Here is a 22,901-nt window from a genome sequence, read left to right as displayed (position 1 = left end):
GCCTAGTTGCGACGACAGACGCCCTGGTTGGAGAACCCCTGGACAAGCTAGTCTCCCCCCGCTGCCGTACGGCCGGGTGGGGGAGCTTTACAGGGGTGAATCACTTCTCCTGGCCAGGCCGGGTCCCAGGGCAGCGGGTGTCTCGCTCAGTCAGGTCAGGGCGGGGTACTGAGTGACCCTAGGGCCTGATCTGTACCGCTAGTTAGGCCCTTGCCGTAGTTGATGTTTGCTTGTTGTTATTTTAATAAAGCGGCCCATTTTTAGAACCCAAATACTTTGTCTGTCTCTCATTCCAACTAGGAGAGCAAATACTTATTAATTACCTTTTTAGTTTAAAGAAACTTAAATGTTCTGCTTGTTTTATTCCTAAGATATTTATATCTGCACTGTTTATATGCTTATTGGTGGTATATTGGTGGTAAATTTACTGTCTACATTTTGCCTAACTTTTATATTATGCACTTACTTTACTCTGTTTTTATCTTACTTTCATTTCTTTAAATAAAATGGTTTTTTTTAAATACTATTCTCTATTTTAGTGCTACGCATCTCTGCCCCAGATACAATATTTGGGCTTCTCCTCCCATCTCTTGCTGGCTTTATTTATCTTCACCTGTACATGTTTGCGCTGAAGGGTGCCAAGGTTCATCTCCCTGACTCAGCACGCTGTTGCAATTATGAGGAGGTTTTTTTGATGTGGCTCAACACCCCGGGCAACCCCCTCTCAAACTCATGATGGGGCAGAGTGATGAATGTAACTAGAGTTTTTTTAAAATGTATATATGGTAAAAGATTCAGAGAAAATCTTATCCTATGAATGTGAGCAGATCCACACATAAGGATGTGAAAATTGTATCATGCAAGCAGAGGGTGATGTCTGACCATACACCACTCCTGGGTGGATCAGGACTAGACATGGGCACAAGCCAAAAAAAATTACCAAACCAGAGGATCGTGATTCGGTCCAGACCACGACCACGAATTCCCGAACAGCAACGACCATCTCCCGTTCCTGAACCTGAACCGTGGATCGTGGATCATGGAGGCCACAGCGGAGGGGCGCCCCGCTGTTCCCAGTGATACAGGAATGGTGGGTGATGCCGGCGGCCTCTGTGTTTGTGTTTGGCCATCTATGTTTGGCTGTCAGAGCTGCCTATCAGGGTTTGCAAGGATGAGATTGGAGTACCCATGGCTACAGAACACCCCCTTCCCCCTCCCTCCCCTGGGTGTCTTCTCCCAACTTGTAACTGCTTTGCAGCTCCATGGTTGGAAGGAAACCCTGCTGATCAAGGAAAGCTGGGCTTCCATTCAGGTTTCCAGGGTGACAGAAGGAGCACAGACAGAGTTCAGGCATTCCCCCAGCTGCATTGCCAGGGGAATAGATTGCTGGCACCTGAGTGACTGAATTCCCGAACCTAGCCCAAATGCCACAATCCAGGCCTCTCCCGACTTCTGGATCATTGGTCATAGATGATCATGATCTGCCGGGTCACGATTGCGCGATCGCCATTTTTGTGGGTTTTTTACATTCGTAATGCGGATCGTGCCCATCTCTAATCAGGACTCCATGAGAAAGGGACATACAGCATAGTTACAGAGTAACATTATGATGTTTTCTGGAGACCTTTTTGGTTGCTTGAAAGAAGGGTAAAGCAACTCACTAGTAACTAGACAGTATCGTGTGAAATGGATATTTATCTGCTTTGTGACAGGTTTCTATAGAATGTGTTACTGGTTCGTCTCAGGGAAACAGATGTGGATGAGAAGGAGAGAGAAATTTCAAGATCCTTTTCTGATAAAAGCACTAAACATTTCATTAAATGCACAAAGGAGCTGCATGGTGATTATTTGGGAAGATTTTGTCTGAAGGTTGCATTCAAAAATTATATTGGTTTTTAAAAAACGGTTAAAAATGATGAAGTCATTAAAATTTTAAAAGTTACAAATTATCCTGTAAAGCTTGGCTGGCTGAAAATTAGCCTCTGCTATAGCCTTCTGCTAACAATCTATAGATCATTTTATTATTCATGAATTTTAGTAATTTTCTGGACACCACAGGTCATCCAGTGCTCATTTATTTGCTAAACACCTTGTGCTAGTATTCCTTTGTTGAAAAATTGCTACTATTTACTTCCTGCAAAACAAGCAAGCAACCAAGTGGTGGTATTTGGCCCCAGACATCCCGCATGCAAGGCAGCATATACATCTTGCTGTCAGCAAAATAAATGAGCCTTTAAATTGGCTCCAAAGCTTTAAGAACTAAAATTTATATGTCTAGTTATCAAACAGAAAAGTTCAGAACGCCTGCCAATAGAAGATGTAATTGTGACAAACTGTTACATTTTACCTTTAACTTTTCAGCCTCGACACTACAACTTCATTAGGAGCAACACCCCCTTTCTAATGTTTCTCCCCCATGAGCACAGATAACATACACTCAGATTAGCTGAGTTTGGTATTGATAGATTTCGTACTAGTGTTACAGAGGGTCTAATGGCTTTGAACCAGGAAATCTTCCAGCTGCAAATTCACTTGGTGGCCTCTCGAGTTGCTGCTTTTCATCCACCGCCTGCAATATGGGGATGACAATATTGGCTTAGCTGGAAGATTTGCTGTAAAGATTCCTGGGAAAGAATAGCCCCTTTCAGGCTCAAGGGATGGGGAGGACGTGCATGTTGTTATTTCATTTATTTATTTCCGTCATTTATATATATATATATATATATATATATATATATATATATATATATATATATATATATATATATATATATTAAAAAAATATTGGATGGGTTTACAAACACACACATAGAAGTCATTATCATTATTCACCCCATTAAATTTTCCCCATCCTTCCCCCCCCCCTTTTCTGGTGACTCCCAGCAGTTTTCCATACCCAACTTAATCTAAAAAGTATATCATATAAATTCTTAAAGTCTATAATAATAATATAATAATGTAGTATATATCTATATTATACCTATCAAATCTCTTTAATTATCTTAACAATCTACACATAGTTCCGTCATTTATAGTCCGCCTTTCTCACTGAGGGCCAAGCTAAAAGTGACGAATGACTCTTGAACGGCAAGTGGATCGAGTGGAGAGCAAGTGGAGGGCAAGTGAACAGGGAGGAATACACGTCATTCATCACTTGTAGTTTGGCCCTGAGACTGAGGGCCAAGCTACAAGTGATGAATGACACTTGAACGGCAAGTGTATTTCTCCCTGTTCACTTGCGCCCCACTCAATCCACTTGCTGTTCAAGTGTCTTTCGTCACTTGTAGCTTGGCCCTGAGGGTGGATTACATAGTGTGAGATTAGTGAAATTAATATCAAGGTCATTTCGATAAACAATGCCATGGGGTGAATAAACAAATGATTACAAAGATGTAACAATGCAAAAATCTGATACAGAATTGAAGAAATGCTGAAACAGAGCAGAAGCAATTCTAGGACTGACATTCAACAACAGGAACTGCCCAGTAGGATCATACTTAAAGCAAGAGAGAGGACGTAGTAGCACGTACTTAAAGCAACAGATAGGATGTAAGGCAACATAGTGATGATGGCCTCTAACACTTTAGTCAAGCATCTCTTTAGACCCCCTCCCTACAATACAGCCCTCCTATCTCAGGGCCAAGCTACAAGTGACGAATGACACTTGAATGGCAAGTGGATTGAGTGGCGAGCAAGTGGAGGGCAAATGAACAGGGAGGAATACACTTGCTGTTCAAGTGTCATTCGTCACTTGTAGTTTGGCCCTCAGTAAAAAGCCCTTTTGAATAATTCAGTTTTGCAACATTTGCAGAAAGCCAGGAGAGTGGGGGCTGGGCGGAGTGGCCATTCCACAGGGCAGCTGTTGATTTCGCCCATGTGCGGAGCAGCACATGCACGAAACCTGTTCAGATGAGCAAAACTCTCATGGAGAAACACAGGAGAAGAAGTGGTGCTGTCATATGCCAGACCAAGGCCATGGAGAGCCTTATATGTGATAGCCAATACCTTGAACTGAGCACAGTAACTGATAGGTAGCCAATGGAGTGACTGCAGGCTGGAAGTGATATTCATGGAAAATGTGCATTCTACACAGAGCACCATTTTGTGTGAGAGGGGCAATGCATATATTTTTCTCCTCAGTACATAGGTACCAGTATTTTGGTGAGGGAGGGGTCTGGTATGGGCATCCCACAGGGTTGCCAGTTATCAGGTTGTAATGGACATTCTCCCACTTTCACTGCAGCCTTCCCACAGCTGTCCTCTAGGCTGTGGGAGGAAAATAGGTAATGGGCAGCACCACATGTGTCTTTACCAGAAAGACTTGGAGTATTCCTAGAGTGTTGCAGGTTGCTATGACATCACTTCTGCGTTTTCACTGGAAATAATGTTTCAACAATATTTTTTCAAGAGTTCCTTTCCCAACCCCAAACTCTGCTGAGCTGGCAACTGTAGTGTCATGAATTTGGACAAAATGGAGGTCACCCATGGATCCAGTAACACCTTATAGCTCAACTAGACAAAGGGAACTTTGACTCTCAAAAGCTCATGCCCTGGAAATCTAGTTGGTCTTTAAGGTGCTACTGGATCCGAGTTTGAATCGATTAGCACTATTACCTAATGCCACCATATCTACTCCCCCATCCACAGAAAGGTTTTTCTTCGCTCAGATCAATCCAAAACAACTTTGTGCCCCCGTCACACAAGAATGCCACCAAACACTGTAGAACAAAATAGTCCCAGTATCAATTTCAAAACAAAAGGACCATATTGGCTCATATCTGTAAGGATATGATAAGGAGGATAATGCTCTGTTACTTTAATTGAATACATAGAGAGGAATTTTAACATTATATTGGAAAAGGATAATATAGTTTGTGATAATATACCAGGCTATAGCGATGTATTTTGCTATAATACACTAAGTCATAATAAGACGAGATTTATACGGTATACACCAGATTATGGTATATTGTAGGATACTATATTAAACGCCTAATTTAAGTTATAAGAGGAAAAAACGAGACAATATATCTTAAAGTAATACTGAAAATAACAATTTTGAATGTTATAGATATGGTATAGTAGATATATATTATTTTGGATATGGAATATTATAGGTTATACTATTATAGAGTATGTTATTATAGAGAGTTTATATGTTGAGTAATAGAATATATGATTCATTGCTAGAATATACTGGATATTATATAGTATTAAATATATGATACATATTGTTAGAATATATTATATGTTATTGGATAACTATGGGCCAAGCTACACATGACGAATGACACTTGAACGGCAAGTGGATTGAGTGGAGGGCAAGTGAACAGGGAGAAATACACTTGCTGTTCAAGTGTCATTCGTCATGTGTAGCTTGGCCCTATGTTATATAGGGTTTAGGATGGTTAAGGATTATATTTTAAGAGGTAGTAAAGTTAATTAGATGAAGGGAATGGAAAACTGTCGGAAGTCAACGGAAAATGGGGGAGAAAGGGTGGGGGATATTACTATATGGGGGAGATAAAATAATGTGTTGTATGTGTGAATTGATATAATGACCCATCGAATAAAAAATCTTATATATATAAAAAAAGAATACCACCAAACGGTGTAGAACAAAATAGTCCCAGTATCAGTTTCAAAACAAAAGGACCATATTGGCTCATATCTGTACGTTATTAGGAGGGTGTAAAATGAAACAAATGAAATGGAAATACACCCGGATATTGCTGTTTTGTTTTGTTAAAACAGCTTCCAGAATGGTGAACCAAATGCGGGAAACCATATAACATCACCTTCCCACCAAAAAGTTTCATTTCATTTTGGTTCTTACTTTGCAGTGGCAACAGGAGGTACTGGATCCCCACGGCATCATCATGTTTTCCTTAACAGCATTCACCAATGGGATCCCAAGAGGAGAGATCCCTTATGTTAATAAATGAACTCTGTTGCAGGAAGGGGGAATAAGTCATTGCGCAGGAGTGTACCTTTTTTTCCCTTTTGGTTGTCTCCCTACCAATCGGGTCCTGGCAAGAGGAGACCTCTCCCCACCTATCAGCTTTAGAAACATTTGGAAGGGGGGGTCTCTTTAGAATTGCTTCCCCCCTATCCTGCAAGCCATTTACCTAGTCTGCCCTTTCAAAAACAACCTTGCCTGCCCACAGCAAAAGGAAAACTTATGGGGGGGGGGACACAGGTCTCTTTAGTTGGGATATTTAGACAATCAAGCTGCCTTCCCGCTTGCACTTGAGTGATGGAGATCGGTGGTGAGCAATGCAAGAACACTCCCTCATTGTGCGAACAAAACTGCAAAGCACAAGGAAACATGAAGCCAGCAGGCAACAGAGGGATGCAAAGGTAGTAATTTATAGGCACTATAGAAAAAGAAAAAGGTGAACATAAAGCAGAACGCCCCTTTGACAGCCAGTTTGCTACCAAAGTAGCAGATAAATGGGTTAATATCTTTATGATGTAGCATAGTAGCATAGATACATGATGTAGCAAAGTAGCATAGACACATGGGTTAACATCTGAATGGTACAACAGTCTGTCCTAGAACGAATTCTAAACTAAAGTGGAGATGTTCTGCCAGGCCAAAGTTGAGGTGAGGGCAGTTCATCTCCAACAGCCTCTCCTGGGCCATTTCCACACGGCTTACCTTGTTCCAGAAAACAGTGAAATCTTGCGCGAAATCTCACGAGAAGATGCTGTTATTGTGCGAAAAGATGCGATAACAGTATCTTCTCACACAATTTTGTGCAAGATTTCACTGTTTTCCGGAACAAGATAAGCTGTGTGGAAATGGTCCTGTTCTGCTCTGCCTTATTTTATTCCATCTTGGCGGATTCTCACCCACTTAATTGTACTGTATAGTCCATATATAGCTACCATGAGTAAATTCTGCAGCAGACACCATCAAATGTTTTAGCAATGGTTCCCCCCACTGTAAGCAAGCTGCCTGCCCATCCCCCACTGTTTTAGCAATCTTTAGTACTGTTTAGTGTCTATGTTATTACATGGCCATTTCCACACACGTTGAATAATGCACTTTCAATGCACTTTAGCAATCCTTTGGAAGTGGATTTTTTGTTCCACACATGGAAAATCAGTTTCAAATGTTCACTAAAGAGTATTGAAAGTGGAGTATCCAATGTGTGTGGAAACAGCCCATATGTTATTACAAATTTTAAAATTTAATTTAAATTTGCATTATATTTCTATTATATATTATGTTGTAACCTGCCCAGAGCCTGCTTGCGTGGAGGACAGGATAAATATCGAAAATCAAATAGTGTGCACCTGCCTACACTCGCCTTCATCAGGGTTCATTGTTGTATGTATGTGTATTATAACTGATGGAAAACTCGGTGGGTTGGCAGTTTAGAGGTAGGACTATGTTCTGTGAGATTTTGGTGCTGTTAAGTGCAAAAACAGCTGCACAAACGGGCATAGAAGCCCACATTGCAAAGAATGGGGGCAGATAACACACACACCCAAACAGATCATATCCAAGCCAGCAATACTCCATCCAGAAAAAAACAAAAATGGTACATTGCTCCTTTGGAAATCCTAATTGAAATGGCAATTTTTTTCAGCGTACATCCCTACAAATTATCACCCTACTTGCAACTTATTGAAAGCCAGTTTGGTGTAGTGGTTAAGAGTGGCAGGACTCTAATCTGGAGAACTGGGTTTGATTCCCCACTCCTCCACTTGAAGCCAGCTGGGTGACCTTGGGTCAGTCACAGTTTCTCGGAGCTCTCTCAGCCCCACCCACCTCACAAGGTGATTGTCATGAGGATAAAAATAACACACTTTGTAAATTGCTCTAAGTGGATGTTAAGTTGACATGAAGGGCAGTATATAAATCAAATGTTGTTGTTGTTTTTCTTGTTGTTAAGTAGATTAACTGCACAAGTGTAACATAAAGCTATAATTCATAAGAAAAGCACTTCTTGAGAGTTACTGGTCCTATTTCAGAGTCTTGCAGAATATTGCAAGTTTTTGACTGTGGTGAGGAGACTCTACAAAAGTCACTATTTGTGAAGGAAAACGTTTTTCTTATTAAAGTTATTATTCTATCATGGCCTATATCCTACTATTCCATTTACCAAGACTTAAAGACGTCTTGTAGCCTAATGCCACAATATTGTGCACACTTACCTGGAAGTAACACCTATTGAATTCAATAGAATTTACTTCTGAATTGAGCTATATGCAGAATATATCATAAGGAAAGCTGGATTACATTTAGATGAAGATGGAGTGAAAACTGGTGGAAGGAACACTAACAATTTGCAATATGCAGATGACACCATGTTACTGGCTGAACATGCAAATCCCCAAATTAGTGCATAAGGGTCAACTATATTATGCTTTGACACAGTGCTGTCTCTGAATCCAACTTTTAAACACTATCCTCAAGGTACAGTCCATGGTACAGAAACAGTTTGGTGTAGTGGTTAAGAGCCACACAGAAAAGGCAGGCCCCACAGGGAGACTGGCAACCCTAGGGAACTTTTAGGGGAAGACTGGGAGGTGCATTTGACCTCAGGACACATTCAATTACTCCCAACAGCAACTGCAGATTATTTAGAATGTTGGGGTGAGGACCAATCAGGCCGCCTATGCAAATGACCTTTGTGTTCCAACTGTCTCTGGGGGGGTAGGGGGGATGATGAGGTGTGGAATGTTGTGAGCCTTAATCAACCTGCATATGCAAATGACCTTGAAAGGCTGGCCTAATCAGGGAACAGTGGACGAGTTAGCAGTCTACTCTGCTTTGTTTCCATCACAGTCAAGAATGCACTTGATTAATATTATCTTCTAAAAACTGGTACTCAAAGGGAAAGAGGGACAAGTTCTGTAATAAAACCGAGACTCAATGTAGGCTCTCCCTGATTTGTGTGTGTGTGCCGTAACTACTTATTTCTTCACTATTACTGATAAAAGTTCCATTTTCTTAATAACGTGCATATTGGATTTTCAAGCGCTCACATTAAGTGTTTTGTGTAATGTAAATGTAGTTAGAAAGCAGTTAACAGAAGTTATAACTATAAAATGGAATGGACTCCAAAGAACAAAGAAACTCTCATTATTCTTTCCATGTTTTGCCTTCTGCTACTTATAATTTCTAGCAGTTGCCTGAACCGATCAAGGAATCTGATTCCATTGGGCAGAAGTGCTTCGCCTTCAGTTCAAACAGTTAGGGCCAGGCCTACCATTAGATGCTTCAATTGCCATCTCACACAGAAGAACTGAAGCACTGCAGAAAGGAGGCGAGCAGTCATTTACAATGGAGCCCTAGAGGCCCTTCTAAGCCTCTTGACTTCAGTGAATTTACAAGGGTGTGACTCTACTTAAGATTCTGAATTAGAGCCAAAACACACGTTAAGAAAAACCTAGGTTCAGCACGTGTTCTCTTACCTCAAGGTTTGCCGGGATCTGTAGGAGTCCTGGAAGCTTAAAGTAGGCGTCCTGGAAGCTTAAAGATCTGTAGGGGTCCTGGAAGCTTAAAGTCCTGGAAGCTTAAAGGATCTGCAAGCGTCCTGGAAGCTTAAAGGTGTCCTGGAAGCTTAAAGCTTAAAATACAGGCGCCTGTATTTCCCTTTCCCTTTTTGCTGCTCTGTAAATGCTAAACTTTAAGCTTCCAGGACGCCTACAGATCCCAGCAAACCTTGAGGTAAGAGAACACGTGCTGAACCTAGGTTTTTCTTAACGTGTGTTTTGGCTCTTAGTTTGTGAGCAAAATGCCTGTCCAATGCAGTATCTTGGAGCAAGGAGTCTTGCTATCCACTGTAAGAGTTCTTAGTTGGGTTTTGCCTAACTGCAATGTCATCTTTTGACAGCAAAGTAAGGTTTTTGTTCTGAAAGAACTGTGCTGTGAGACATGCCCAGATAAAGAGGGCTAAAAGGTTCCAAATATACTTCCCAGCTAACTTTGCCTCTCTCGTCACTTGAGAGTCATTGTGTAATTCATCTCCTGTGGTTGAGCTCTGAATTTCCGTCTATTTCTAGAGATGAGTGGCGGCATTTCCAGGGTTTCCCTGACAGTGACATCACATCGTCACCAATAGCTTTTTCCCTCAACAATACCCCTTCATATCCCCCATCCTCGCAGACTCCCTACCGCCTTCCCCCCCCTTTTTTTTTTAACGTAATGGCATTTGATTTATATACCACTGTTCAGGACAACTTAATGCCCACTTGGAGCGATTTACAGAGTGTATTGTTATTATCCTTACGACAATCACCCTGTGAGGTGGGTGAGGCTGAGAGAGCTCTGACAGAGCTGTGACTGACCCAAGGTCACCCAGATGGCTTCAAGCGGAGGAGTGGGGAATCAAACCTGGTTCTCCAGATTAGAGTCCTGCTGCTCTTAACTACTACACCAAACTTGCTCTTATGTTTCTCATTGGCTCGCCATACCCCAGTGTGGGTGGAAGTGTCCCACCCTCAGCTCCAGTTGCCCTCCACTGCTCATGGGGGGGGCTGGTGGGGGCACATCTTGGCTAGCGGGACTAGGGCACAAAAAGTCTTTGGGCCAGTCTTGCATTAGGGGTTTGGCAGAGTGGCAACCCAGAGTCACAAAAATCTGTATAGTATTCTGAATATCAGTGCGATCCATTACTCTCCAGAAGTGGACCCATCGAACCAATCCCTCACCATTGAGAGAACAAGGAGGGAAATCTAAGCAGATTAAAGAAACAATGTGACATTCAGGCAATTTGCAAGTAGTTACTGCAGGCATGAGAAAAGCAGAAGATAGGGGAAACTTGACCATTTTCCCATCACATTCTACTGTGATCAAGAAACAGAATCTCCAATTGTGCTGTGGTGGTAGGAACAGGCTGGGAGCAGGTTTATTCTTCCACCATCTAGAGTCTATGAGCACACCACTTCATTGTCACCCACTAGCTTGATACCTGTGCTTCTCTACAGCATTTAACTACTTAAATCCAGTTATAATACTCATGGGTATGTAACATTTTTGGGTTTGTATTTTTTTAGTTGATTTTGTAGTATAATAGCATAGTACCTGAGCATCACAAAGGAGTTTGAAAGATGCATATTTCTTTGCCACATCTCTAAGTTGCTTCCTCCTTTTAGTGTCAGTGTATCTTGCATGACATCTGCCAGGAGGCTTCTTGGCGGAAGTAAGAGGTGATGGCTGTGAGGGGTGTGAGGTGGAGTTGGACTATGGGATGGGTGGTTCATGTGAGAGGTTTGCATCAAAATGGCTGCTAGAAAGGTCGTACACCATCTCCTCATGAACATCTAAAAACTCAGCTGCCATAATGACTTTTATATAAAATCCCTGTTCAGGAGTCTTGTACCATCTTTCTTCTACTGTCTGCAGTTTCCGTTACCTGATTTTTACCTCAGAACACAGAGTTCCACAGCTGACCAGTCAGAGAGTGGGGGGGGGGGGGGGTGCAAGCAGGCAGGAGCCTGCCAGCCACACAGAAAAGGCAGGCTCCACAGGGAGATTGGCAACCCTAGGGAACTTTTAGGGGAAGACTGGGAGGTGCATTTGACCTCAGGACACATTCAATTACTCCCAACAGCAACTGCAGATTATTTAGAATGTTGAGGTGAGGACCAATCAGGCTGCATATGCAAATGACCTTTGTGTTCCAACTGTCTTGGGGGGGGGGATGAAGTGTGGAATGTTGTGAGCCCTAATCAACCCGCATATGCAAATGACCTTGAAAGGCTGGCCCAATCAGGGAACAGTGGACGAGTTGGCAGTGGGCAGGAACGCAAGCAGGCAGGAGCCTGCCAGCCACACAGAAAAGGCAGGCTCCACAGGGAGATTGTCAACCCTAGGGAACTTTTAAGGGAAGACTGGGAGGTGCATTTGACCTCAGGACACATTCAATTACTCCCAACAGCAACTGCAGATTATTTAGAATGTTGAGGTGAGGACCAATCAGGCTGCATATGCAAATGACCTTTGTGTTCCAACTGTCTTGGGGGGGGGGGAATGAAGTGTGGAATGTTGTCAGCCCTAATCAACCCGCATATGCAAATGACCTTGAAAGGCTGGCCCAATCAGGGAACAGTGGATGAGTTGGCAGTGGGCGGGAACGCAAGCAGGCAGCAGCCTGCCAGCCACACAGGGAAGCTGTATCCCTTTGGAAAAAAAACACCCCTTTGACCCCTTTTTACCCCCTTAGGAGATGAATTTCTTAAAATCCATTCTTAGTGGGTGTTTACATCATGAAAGGAATGTTCTCCCCACATTTCATGTTTCTAGGTCCAGGGGTTTGAGCTGGGCGTTGATGAGTCAGTCAGGATACTTGTCTTTATATATATGTAGAAGATTGCCACTTATGAGAGACAAAGGGTGATAGAAATGAAATTCCTGCACACAGTGATGGGGATTGGCTGAGAAGAGCTCTTCCACAAGCACAAACAATCAGTCATAACAGGCAGCACTTAGCCTCTCTGAACAGAAAGACCTTCTGTCATGGAGTTATGTGGTTTGAATCAGCAGTCAATTTAAAAAAGAACTGTTTATCAAAAGGGTGGCAGGGACACAGACTGGAGGGCTTTCTATCATTTCTGGATCCTTTTCCATCGGGCAACACCCCTCCTGCTACTAAGGCCAGAGGAAGACCACAGAGAAGTCTAGTTCTCTCAGTTGTGCTGGAACCAAGACTGACCTCATGTACTACTTTATGATATTTCCATTGATATTTGTGGGAGGGAAGGTGACATAGTACAACCCGATCTCATTAGATCTCAGAAGCTAAGCAGGGCTGGACCACCTCTGTTTCTCATTTGCCTTGAAATCTCCTTGCCGAAGTTGCCGTAAGTCAATATTAATAACATGTTTGAGGGGAGTTTCTTTCTTCTTCCCTCCCTCCCTCCTAAAAAGTTGGGTAATAATACAATCAAGATTCATGGTCCATATTCAGCCATCAGGATTTTTTCTGGAGGTAGACATATTGAATTCTGTGCATGATGGCTATGTGGGTAAAAAGATGTTTTTATATACCACCCTTGTTTAGAAGCATATTAACACAAATAGTATCTCCACATGAGGGTGGCCCTGCTACCACACAAGTTATATGTAAGGTTGTACTATTAATGAATCAGGATATCTAAGCTTGTTTTTGTTTCCTAAATCAAAGAAGAGTAAGAAGAGTTGGTTTTGTACTGTGCTCATCATTATCCAAAGGACTCTTGTCTTACAATCACCTTTCATTCCTCTCCCCACAGATACACTGTGAGGTCACCCAGCTGGCTTCAAGCAGAGGAGTGAGGAATCAAACCCAGTTGTCAAGATTAGAGTCCTGCTGTTTTTAACCATTAGATCGAACTGGCTTTCGCTTAATTATCCCAAGTTTAGTTACCAGTTTAATTATCCTAAGCAGTGTTAATATGCTTGTAAGTCTATTAAAATAATCTCTGCTTAGGATGGCACCAGTAATTTACTCCCCCCGCCCCCACAACTATGCCTACAATTAAGGGGTTGGGGTTAAAATGGAAAACCAGTCCCATAGTTCTCTTGGGAAAAAATGGATCCATCACAGTCATGGTTTCTAGAAACTGTAATAAAATGCAAGCACTTTGCAGAGTAGATGTAATATTTTTGGTCCCCCTAGACTCAGTTTTTTATGTCAGTATAACACCATAACATTGGGAGGGAAAGAAAACAAAAACTGGTTTTTTAAAGACTTATAAAGCAATAATATCCCACATGACGAAAATGTCAATCTTTTGACAATTTCCTACTTGAGCCTCACTTAAATGAGTCACCATATTAAAAAGAAGCACCAGCAACAAGACAACCAAATCAGTCAATCTCATCAAGTGTTACCGCTCTTCTTGACAGTTCTTAACAACTTGAATTGCTATTGCACTTATGCACACGATGAGGTACCCAGCGTTTTTCCAAAGGGGAGATACATGAGCTGCCCCTGTATTTGGAAACAGCACACCTCAACTAAAGTTAAATAGAACGTTTAAAAAAAAAGAGCTAGTAAATGAGAGGGGGGAATTTCCTTGGAAATATGTTGGATTGGGACCATTTACCAGCAGGGGTGAGCAATTCTTACTGATACTCCCTCCAATTACAAGCAGCCATATTACATCTGTTACTCTTCCTAGTATCACCTTTGTGGTTAAGGTGTGTGGGGCGGGAATACAGCCAGGACAGTTGCTGTTGTTATTGTTATTGTTTATTTATAGTCTGTTTTTCTCAGTGAGATACAAGGCAGATTACATAGCGATTACATGTTGATTACATGTCATCAATAGCTAGGACATTCACAAAGCAAAAATACAACATGATCAACAGAACATTCAATGAAAACAGATACAATAGGGCATGGTAGCTACAAATTTGAAATCTGATCACATCCATGAGTGGATGTCTGCTCATGATACTTTAGATCCAATTGAGCATTTTTAAGTTTAGGGTATTAAACTTAATGCCTCTCCAGCAGCTATATGTTAAAATAGAAAAGTATTTACTGAAAATTATACCCTCTCTAGACAATTGCTCACAACAACATCAGTAAAATGAGTGTTCTAGAGCCACTGTCACTGATTAAAATGTAAGGCATACACAGGAAAATAGATTATTCTAATACAGCACTTCTTTATTTGTGAAACATCAAGGTATTGAATGGACTGTCAGTAACTTTTTTCATTTTAATCAGCTTTGTCTGTAAACATAAATCATGCATTTATAATCTCAAGTGTCTATTTATCCAAAGCCAATTTTGAAAGTGTTAGACTTGTTGTTAACTTTCCCCCCAAAGCATAAAACATTCAACAAGTGGTTGTATGTTAAAGTTGCATGGTTCCAAGTGTCACAGAGACTTTTTTTAAACAAAACCTTAAACCTGAAACTGTAAGGTTAAGCAGTTAACTGTAAGCTTAACCCTGGAACTGCAAGAAATAATGAAATGTTATTATAAGGCAAATCCATCTAACTGTGGCTTCCAAAAAAGAATGGTGCAAATTTGGAGAGAAAACCACTCAGACTGTGGCATAACAGAGCAAAGAATAATGGCTCAAAGAAGGTTCATTATTCGGAACAAAGTTTTCACAGAACTAGAATTGCAAGAATTGGAGAAACTGGCAAAAAAAAAGGAAACAACAAAAAATAATGACCAAAGAAAGGAAAGCATCATGGCTGAACAGGCTAAAGCCATAGCAGAAGAACATGCTTTACCTTAAGTACAAGTTATGGATCTGCCTGATAATAGTGATCTGAATGAACAGCAAAGTGTTCTGAATGAAAAAAAAAAAATGAGTCATATGAGCCAAGGCAGTGAACGACAAAGACTGCCTATACTTTGCCAAAAACTAAGAAAACAAGTGGAAAATTTACTGAATGTAGTCAATGATGTCATCAATACAATTCCAACCAGCACATTAAAAGAAACAAATCAACTTATGTACAGTACAGCTGCTATAATAACAGCAGAACTCAGCTACAAATTGTCAAAAAAGGGAGAGCTGGCACACAAAAATGGAAAATCCAACTGGAAAAGAAGATTAATAAACTACATGGAGATATCAGTAATCTAAAATACCTGAAAGATGGAAAATAGAAAAATGAGAAGATAAAAGGTAGGCTATGCTGAAGGTATGATTTGGAAAGGAAAACAATTGCTGAAATTATAAAAGAACTAAAACAACGGGTAACAGCAACAACAAAGAAAGTAGAAAGATATGATGGGAGAATAAAGCAGTATAAAGAAAATTTGCAATTTAGAAGCAATCGGTGATATTCTATAAGTCACTGCAAGAAAATCAATGCAGAAGAACATCACCCCATGTAAAGAAGATGCCCTGAAATTTAGCCAAGAATTTTGGGGAAGCCCAGTAGAACATAACAGAAGTGCCCCATGGATTAAAGTCATTAATAAAGAATTTAAAGAGAAATGGATGAATGATATGGTAGAAACAACTGAAATGGTTGCCAGACAAGCAAAGAATGTGAAGAACTGGAGTGCACCTGGGCCAGATGAATTGCATAGGTTTTGGTTAAAGCATCTAACAAGTTTTCATCAATGCATGGCAGTGCAATTCAATGAAATGCTTCAAAATTCCACCGGTGAAGAATGGCTCACAAAAAGTCACACATTTCTGATTGCGAAGGATGAAGGAAAAGGCAACGAGCCTGGAAACTACCGCCCAATCACATGCCTTCCAACAACATTCAAACTTTTCACAAGGATATTAGCGCCATCAGTATATGATTATTTAATGGAGAACAATATGTACCCTGTTGAGCAGAAACACAGTTTTAAAAAGCCAAGAGGTACTAAAGATCAACTGCTAATTGACAAAATGGTACTGAAAAATTCAAGAAGAAGAAGAATGAACTTGAATGTGGCATGGATTGACTACAAGAAAGCATTTGATTCATTACCTCACAGTTGGATTAATACCTGGCTGGCAATTTTTGGAATTAGCGAAAACATCAGGCTGTTCCTTAAGGAAAATATGCAAAAATGGAAAACCATGCTAATGTCCTATGGTGAAGAAATGGGGGAAGTTTCTATCAAAAGAGGCATATTTCAGTGGAATTCCTTGTTGCCTTTATTATTCAACATCTCATTAATCCCCTTGACAATGGTCCTAGAGAAAACGAAAATGGGCTATTATATTTCTGATCAGGCTGGGAAAATCAACCATCTCCTGTACATGCATGATTTGAAATTGTATGTAAAATGTCCCGCTGAACTTGAATCATTGCTTAATATAGTGAAATTGTACAGTGATGATATTCAAATGAAATTTGGCTTAGACAAATGTATAGTACTCCCCATGCAATGTAGAAAAGTAAAAAAAAAAAAAAAATATTGATGGAATAGAACTTGAAATGGTGACATTATGCAATCATTATCAAATAATGAAAATTATAAATATCTTGGAATATTAGAATTTGATAACATCCTGGATGTGAAAGTAAAAGAAATTACTCAGAAAGACTATATCAAGAAAGTACGAAAAATTCTGAAGACAAAATTAAATGGTGAAAATACAATCAAATACAATCAATACATGGGTGATTCCAGTGACCAGATATTCAGCAGGAATAATAGATTTGACTCACAGTGACACTGAGAGATCTCTGTCTTTTGGTGCTACACCTCTGAAGATGCCAGTCACAGCTGCTGGTGAAATGTCAGGAACTACAATCCCAAGACCATGGCTATACAGCCCGGAAAATCCACAACAACCAACTGAAACGAAGGCTGAATACAGGAAGAAACATAGACTAAATGGCTGGAAGAACAAACCCTTACATAAGCAACATCTAAAAAATATTGAAGGAAAAAGTGTCAAGAGCCTTACTTGGGCATGGTTGAAGTTGGGTACAATCAAGAAAGAAACTGAAGGTCTGATCTTCGCAGCACAAGAACAAGCATTGAAAACTAATGTTATGGTAGTCAAAATTCAGAAAATCAGTGAAAATCCAAAATGTTGACTTTGCCAGGAAAAAGATGAAACTGTGTCCCTCCATTATTTGTGAATGCACCAAAATTGCACATACATATTACAAAGCTAGACATGACAGGGTTCAAAGCTGATTCATTGGTCATTGATTAAAATGTATAATCTGTCAGTATCAAAGGATTCATGGGAACATCAAATGGAAAAGGTGCTAGAAAATGATCAACTCAAGATCTTACGAGATTTTAGAATACAAACTGATTGACACCTTGAACATAATACACCATACATAACAGTTGCGGAAAAAAATAAAAAAAAATGGATAATTGACATTGCAATTCCAGGGGATGCCAGAGTCGAAGAAAAAGAACAAGGAAAAATGATTAAATATAGAGATCTGTCAATAGAAACCACCCAACTATGGATGAAGAATACAACAGTAGTCCCCATTGTCATTGGGGAGCTGGGAGCTATTTCAAAAACTTTGCAACTTATATAGAAAAACTGCAGCTTTCTGATATAACACCTACAGAACTGCAAAAGACAACGTTATTTGGAACAGCGTACATTTTACACCAATACCTGGCTGATACTTAGGTTTCTGATAGAAACTTGTATCAGCTCAGCAAGGCCAATCAATGATAACATGTGTTCTTTATTATTGATTGTGTTGTGTAAAATTTGAATAATAGGAATAGGAATAGGAATAGGAATAGGAATAGGAATAGGAATAGGAATAGGAATAGGAATAGGAATAGGAATAGGAATAGGAATAGGAAAGGCCTCTGATATTTGGGAACAATCAGTTAATAAAATAATATATTAAAAAAATGTTCCTATAAAAACTTTGGTCTCCTGAATTTCTTATAAAGATCTCCCTCTAATCCTTGACCATTTGTTAATTCTCTAAACATTTAAGATCCATATCTAACCCTCAATGTAATTCAATTTCAGTAACTGATAGTTGGTATTTCCTCAGTTTTGAAGAATTTCTATATTCTGATACATAATTTTTACTTAATAGAGAAGCATTGCTCTCTTTCACGCACTCATGCACACACTTTATTTAAATTTTGTTACCTTTTCTTAAAATGCCTATAAATGTTCACCTGAACAACTACAACAAAATTTGTCTGTGATTTCATGCAATATAATGTCACTAAGGCCTGGTAATGATAACATATGCATTATATATGGCATCAAATATTTTAAATCGATAGCATCATTAGTGAAGACCTTCGGCAATCAAGTAGTAGTGGCTCACTTTGAAATGTCAGATGTGACAATAAAATAATTTTTATTGGCAGATTTCTGACCCAAAAGAAGCAAACACGAATGATGGATGAGGAACGAACATTTTGGTGCGCTTCACCACCTGTAATTAAATGTAGATAATCAGACTGATTTTTTTTGTCCAGCAAGAAAGTGTCACCTGTGAATCAAGTAGTCCATCAATCAGGAAATATTGCTAAATTCACATTTTAATTAGGTTAAGTACGTGGTCTAATGATGCTTCTTTCCAAAATTAAAAAAAAGTTTGATAATAATTGCTTCACACTTGCATAAAAGCAGCACATTAAAGATATTGTATAGGACAAGTACTTGTGTTCTTTAGCAATAATTTTGCCCTTAAAGACATTCAATGCACTTCTTATTGAAAGCACCACAGTTAAATAAACCACAATTTTAAAAATTCTAGAATTAATCAGGAGATGAAATACAAAGTTATTTAATAAAGGCCCATTTGATTTATTGTTTGCTTACTTACAACAACAACAACAACATTTGATTTATATACTGCCCTTCAGGACAACTTAATGCCCACTCAGAGCGGTTTACAAAGTATGTTATTATTATTCCCACAACAAAACACCCAGTGAGGTGGGTGGGGCTGAGAAATCCAGAGAACTGTGACTAGCCCAAGGTCACCCAGCTGGCTTCAAGTGGAGGAGTAGGGAATCAAACCCGGCTCTCCAGATTAGAGTCCTGCCCTCTTAACCACTACACAAAACTGGACAAGAGTTATGTCCATTCACTCCACTTGCCAACGCTGTAGCTTGCTATGCTCACAATATTTAATGGTAGTTTGAATACTGAAGGTGTAGAATTTTCAGACTGCATCTGGCAACCAGCTGAAGGGATGAGGGGTTGGATACTTGGAGGGTGATATCAGCTACATCACCACTTCACTTCTGGGTACAACCGGAAGTGACAATGGGTAGCTCTAGCAATCACTGGGAACTCTATATTTTTACCCTAAAGTATCCATCAATTCATAGAGATATTCATTGTCCCTTCCCGTTGTACTCAGAAGGGATGTTTTGGCACAGAGGCCAGCAGCATTTTGATTTTTCCCCTGCCACCACTCAGATTGGTGGTGGGCAACAACAGCAGCAATTGGCAACCCTAAAACGAGCAGTTCTGCCTCCTGCCAAAAGGGATGAAGCAACAGCGGATGAAACAACAGCAACAGCTACCGTCCTTTTTTGCAAATGGTAATCAAAATTAGATTTATAACAAATGTCATACCCCACTTTTCTCCCCAATGGGGACTCACAGTGACTTACATTGTTCTCATTATTTTATCTTCACAACAACTTTTTATGGTAGGTTAGGTTGAGAGCGTGTGACTGGTCCAAGCTCAGCCAGTAATCTTCTGTGGCAGATGTGGGATTCCAACTTGGGTCTCCTCTAGATTCTCACCATCCGCTCTAACTACTGCACCAGTCTTGCTTTGATAGCTCAGGAAGTTCTTAAACCCTCTTTTGTTTTGCAACAGAGGCGATTTTTTCCACTGTCCCTGTCTGTGTTGCCTGACCTTCTGGCTTCTCATGAGCAGATCTTTGATTTCCTTGCAAATAGCTGAGGGATATTTGGAAACTAATTTGAGCAAAGATGTTCCAGTTCCCTTCATTTTGGGCAGTACAAATCCGATCATCATCCTGAATCTGGTGACCAAATTTGAGGCTCCTAGCTTCATTTTCAGATAAGCTATGCCTGCCTCAAACAGAGAACCTTAGCTTCCATTGCAAATATGCGGTATGCGGCGTCCCTCAGGGGGTGATTCTTTCCCTGATGCTATTTAACATCTATATGCACCCCCTCGCCCAGTTAGCCCGCAGCTTTGGGCTGGGTTGTCACCAGTATGCGGATAACACTCAGCTCTATCTGCTGATGGACGGCCAGTCTGATCTCGCTCTGGGTTCCTTGGCCAAGGGTCTTGAGGCTGTGACAGGATGGTTACATCAGAGTCGCCTGAAATTGAATCCCCTGGATACGGAGGTTCTGTCTCTGGGTCATGGGGCGAGCGAGCTGGGGGCCCAGCTCCCAGCCCTCAACGGGGTACAATTGAAACCTTCGCTGACGGTGAGGAGCCTGGGTGTGACCTTGGATGCCACACTTTCAATGGAGGCCCAGGTCGCGACCATTGCCAGGTCTGCCTTTTTTCACCTTCGACAGGCCAGGCAACTGGCACCCTATCTTTCGCCCTGGGACCTGGCCACAGTGATCCATGCAACGGTCACCTCCAGGCTGGACTACTGCAACTCACTCTATGCTGGGCTGCCCTTGGGCCTGACCCGGAAGGTACAGCTGGTCCAGAATGCAGCGGCACGTGTCCTTACTGGAACGCCAATTTGAGTGCACATTCATCCTGTGCTGTGCCAGCTGCACTGGCTCCCATTGGAGTTCTGGATCTGGTTCAAGGTGTTAACCTTGGTGTTTAAAGCCCTTCACGGACTGGGACCTGCATACCTGCAGGACCACCTCTTCCATTACTTCCCTGCAGGGTGTTGCGCTCTGCAGACAAGCAACTCCTAGAGGTCCCCAGCCCGAAGGACATCCGTATGGCCTCGACCAGGGCCAGGGATTTTCTGCCCTGGCCCCGGCCTGGTGGAACGCTCTCCCGCTGCAGATCCGGGACCTGCGGAACCTGTTAAAGTTTTGCAGGGCCTGTGAAAGGGAAATGTTCTCCCGAGCCTTTGGCTGAGTGCCAGCGGGTGTCCTCCTTCTTCCATCTAAGACCACCACTTCTTCTGGGGCTGCTCTCGGCCATCTGCCATGCCCGTATACGAACTCCCAATATTTGTCTAAATAGCCTTCTCCTGGACTATTTTAATGATTTTTTAAAAAAATATTGTTGATTTTATGTTTTTGTGGTTTTAATGTATTTTTTAATGTTGTTAGCCACCCTGAGCTCATTTGTGGGGAGGGCGGGGCATAAATGGAATTAATCAATTAAATAAATAAATAAACAAACAAATAAATAAAAAATAGCATGGAGTAGGTGAGCGTTTCTGGAGATCACGTGGTCCAGGATGTTCCTATTCCCTTCATTTTTGGCACTGCAGCTCCCAAAATCATCCTGAACCTAGTGGACCATTTTGAGGCTCCTAGCTTAATTTTCAGATGAGTTATGCTTGTCAAAGATGAATGGACAAGCTGACAGGCGGATTCCTTTATTATTATATTTATGTACTTCATTTAAACTCTTCCTTTTGGGGACTGCTCCATTTATCTTCACCTTGCAAGTGAAGTTAGTCTGAGTGTGTATGACTGGCCCAGGGTCACCCGGCAAGCTTCTAGGGTAGAGTGGGGATTTGAACTTGATTCTAGTCAGATACTCTAACCACTACATCACACTGTCTTCAATATATCTTAGTGCAGGGGTCCCCAACATGGCACCCATGAGTACCATGCTGCCCATCTACCCCTTTCCTCATGCTGACCAAGTGTTTTGAGGAAGTGGATGAGACCAGGTGGGGCTTCCAGCGAGGCTTCTGATTGGCCACTGGAGATCTGATTTGATGTGTAGGTTAAAAGTCATATTGTTAAGCAAAATTTATAGAGGATATGTTTCCTGACATTTTCTGGTTGTCTCCACCTCCTGCAGCAGTCATTTTGTGCTTGGTTCCGCCTCCTGCGGCAGCCATTTTGTGCTTGGTTCTACTTCCTATGATAGCTGTTTTGTTGTTGCGCCTACTACCCTATGTTAGAATTCCAGAGGTGCCTACTGGACTCAAAAAAGTTTAGGGAACCCTGTCTTTGTGTAACAAATGTCATGATGTGTGTTTTTATATCTCTAGGTGCAAACCCTAGATATACTGAGGAATCCACACATTGTGGGATTTTGTGCAATAGCAACTATTTGTGGATAGTCCACAATGGAAAATCCAGTCGGGAGCAATTGCTATTTCATAATGATTGTAATGTGCAATATTCAATTATGGGTGAATGCAAACTTCACTGTCCACAACTAGAGAGAGAGGCTGCAGATGGAATGGAGAACAGACACAAGTGCAACTTTTTTTTTTTTATATAATTTTTTATTTTCAATATCTAACATACAACTACTACATACATACATACCCTACAGAACAGTAACTACAAAAGACTACAATAACACAAGGGATAGGAAAGAGGAGAGAAAAAAGAGAGAGGGAGGGAGGGGTGGAAAAAAGGGGAAGGTACCCTAC

This window comes from Eublepharis macularius, chromosome 3, assembly GCF_028583425.1.
Source record: "Eublepharis macularius isolate TG4126 chromosome 3, MPM_Emac_v1.0, whole genome shotgun sequence".
In the NCBI taxonomy this organism is placed as follows: Eukaryota; Metazoa; Chordata; class Lepidosauria; order Squamata; family Eublepharidae; genus Eublepharis; species Eublepharis macularius.
This window is presented reverse-complemented; position numbering follows the sequence as displayed.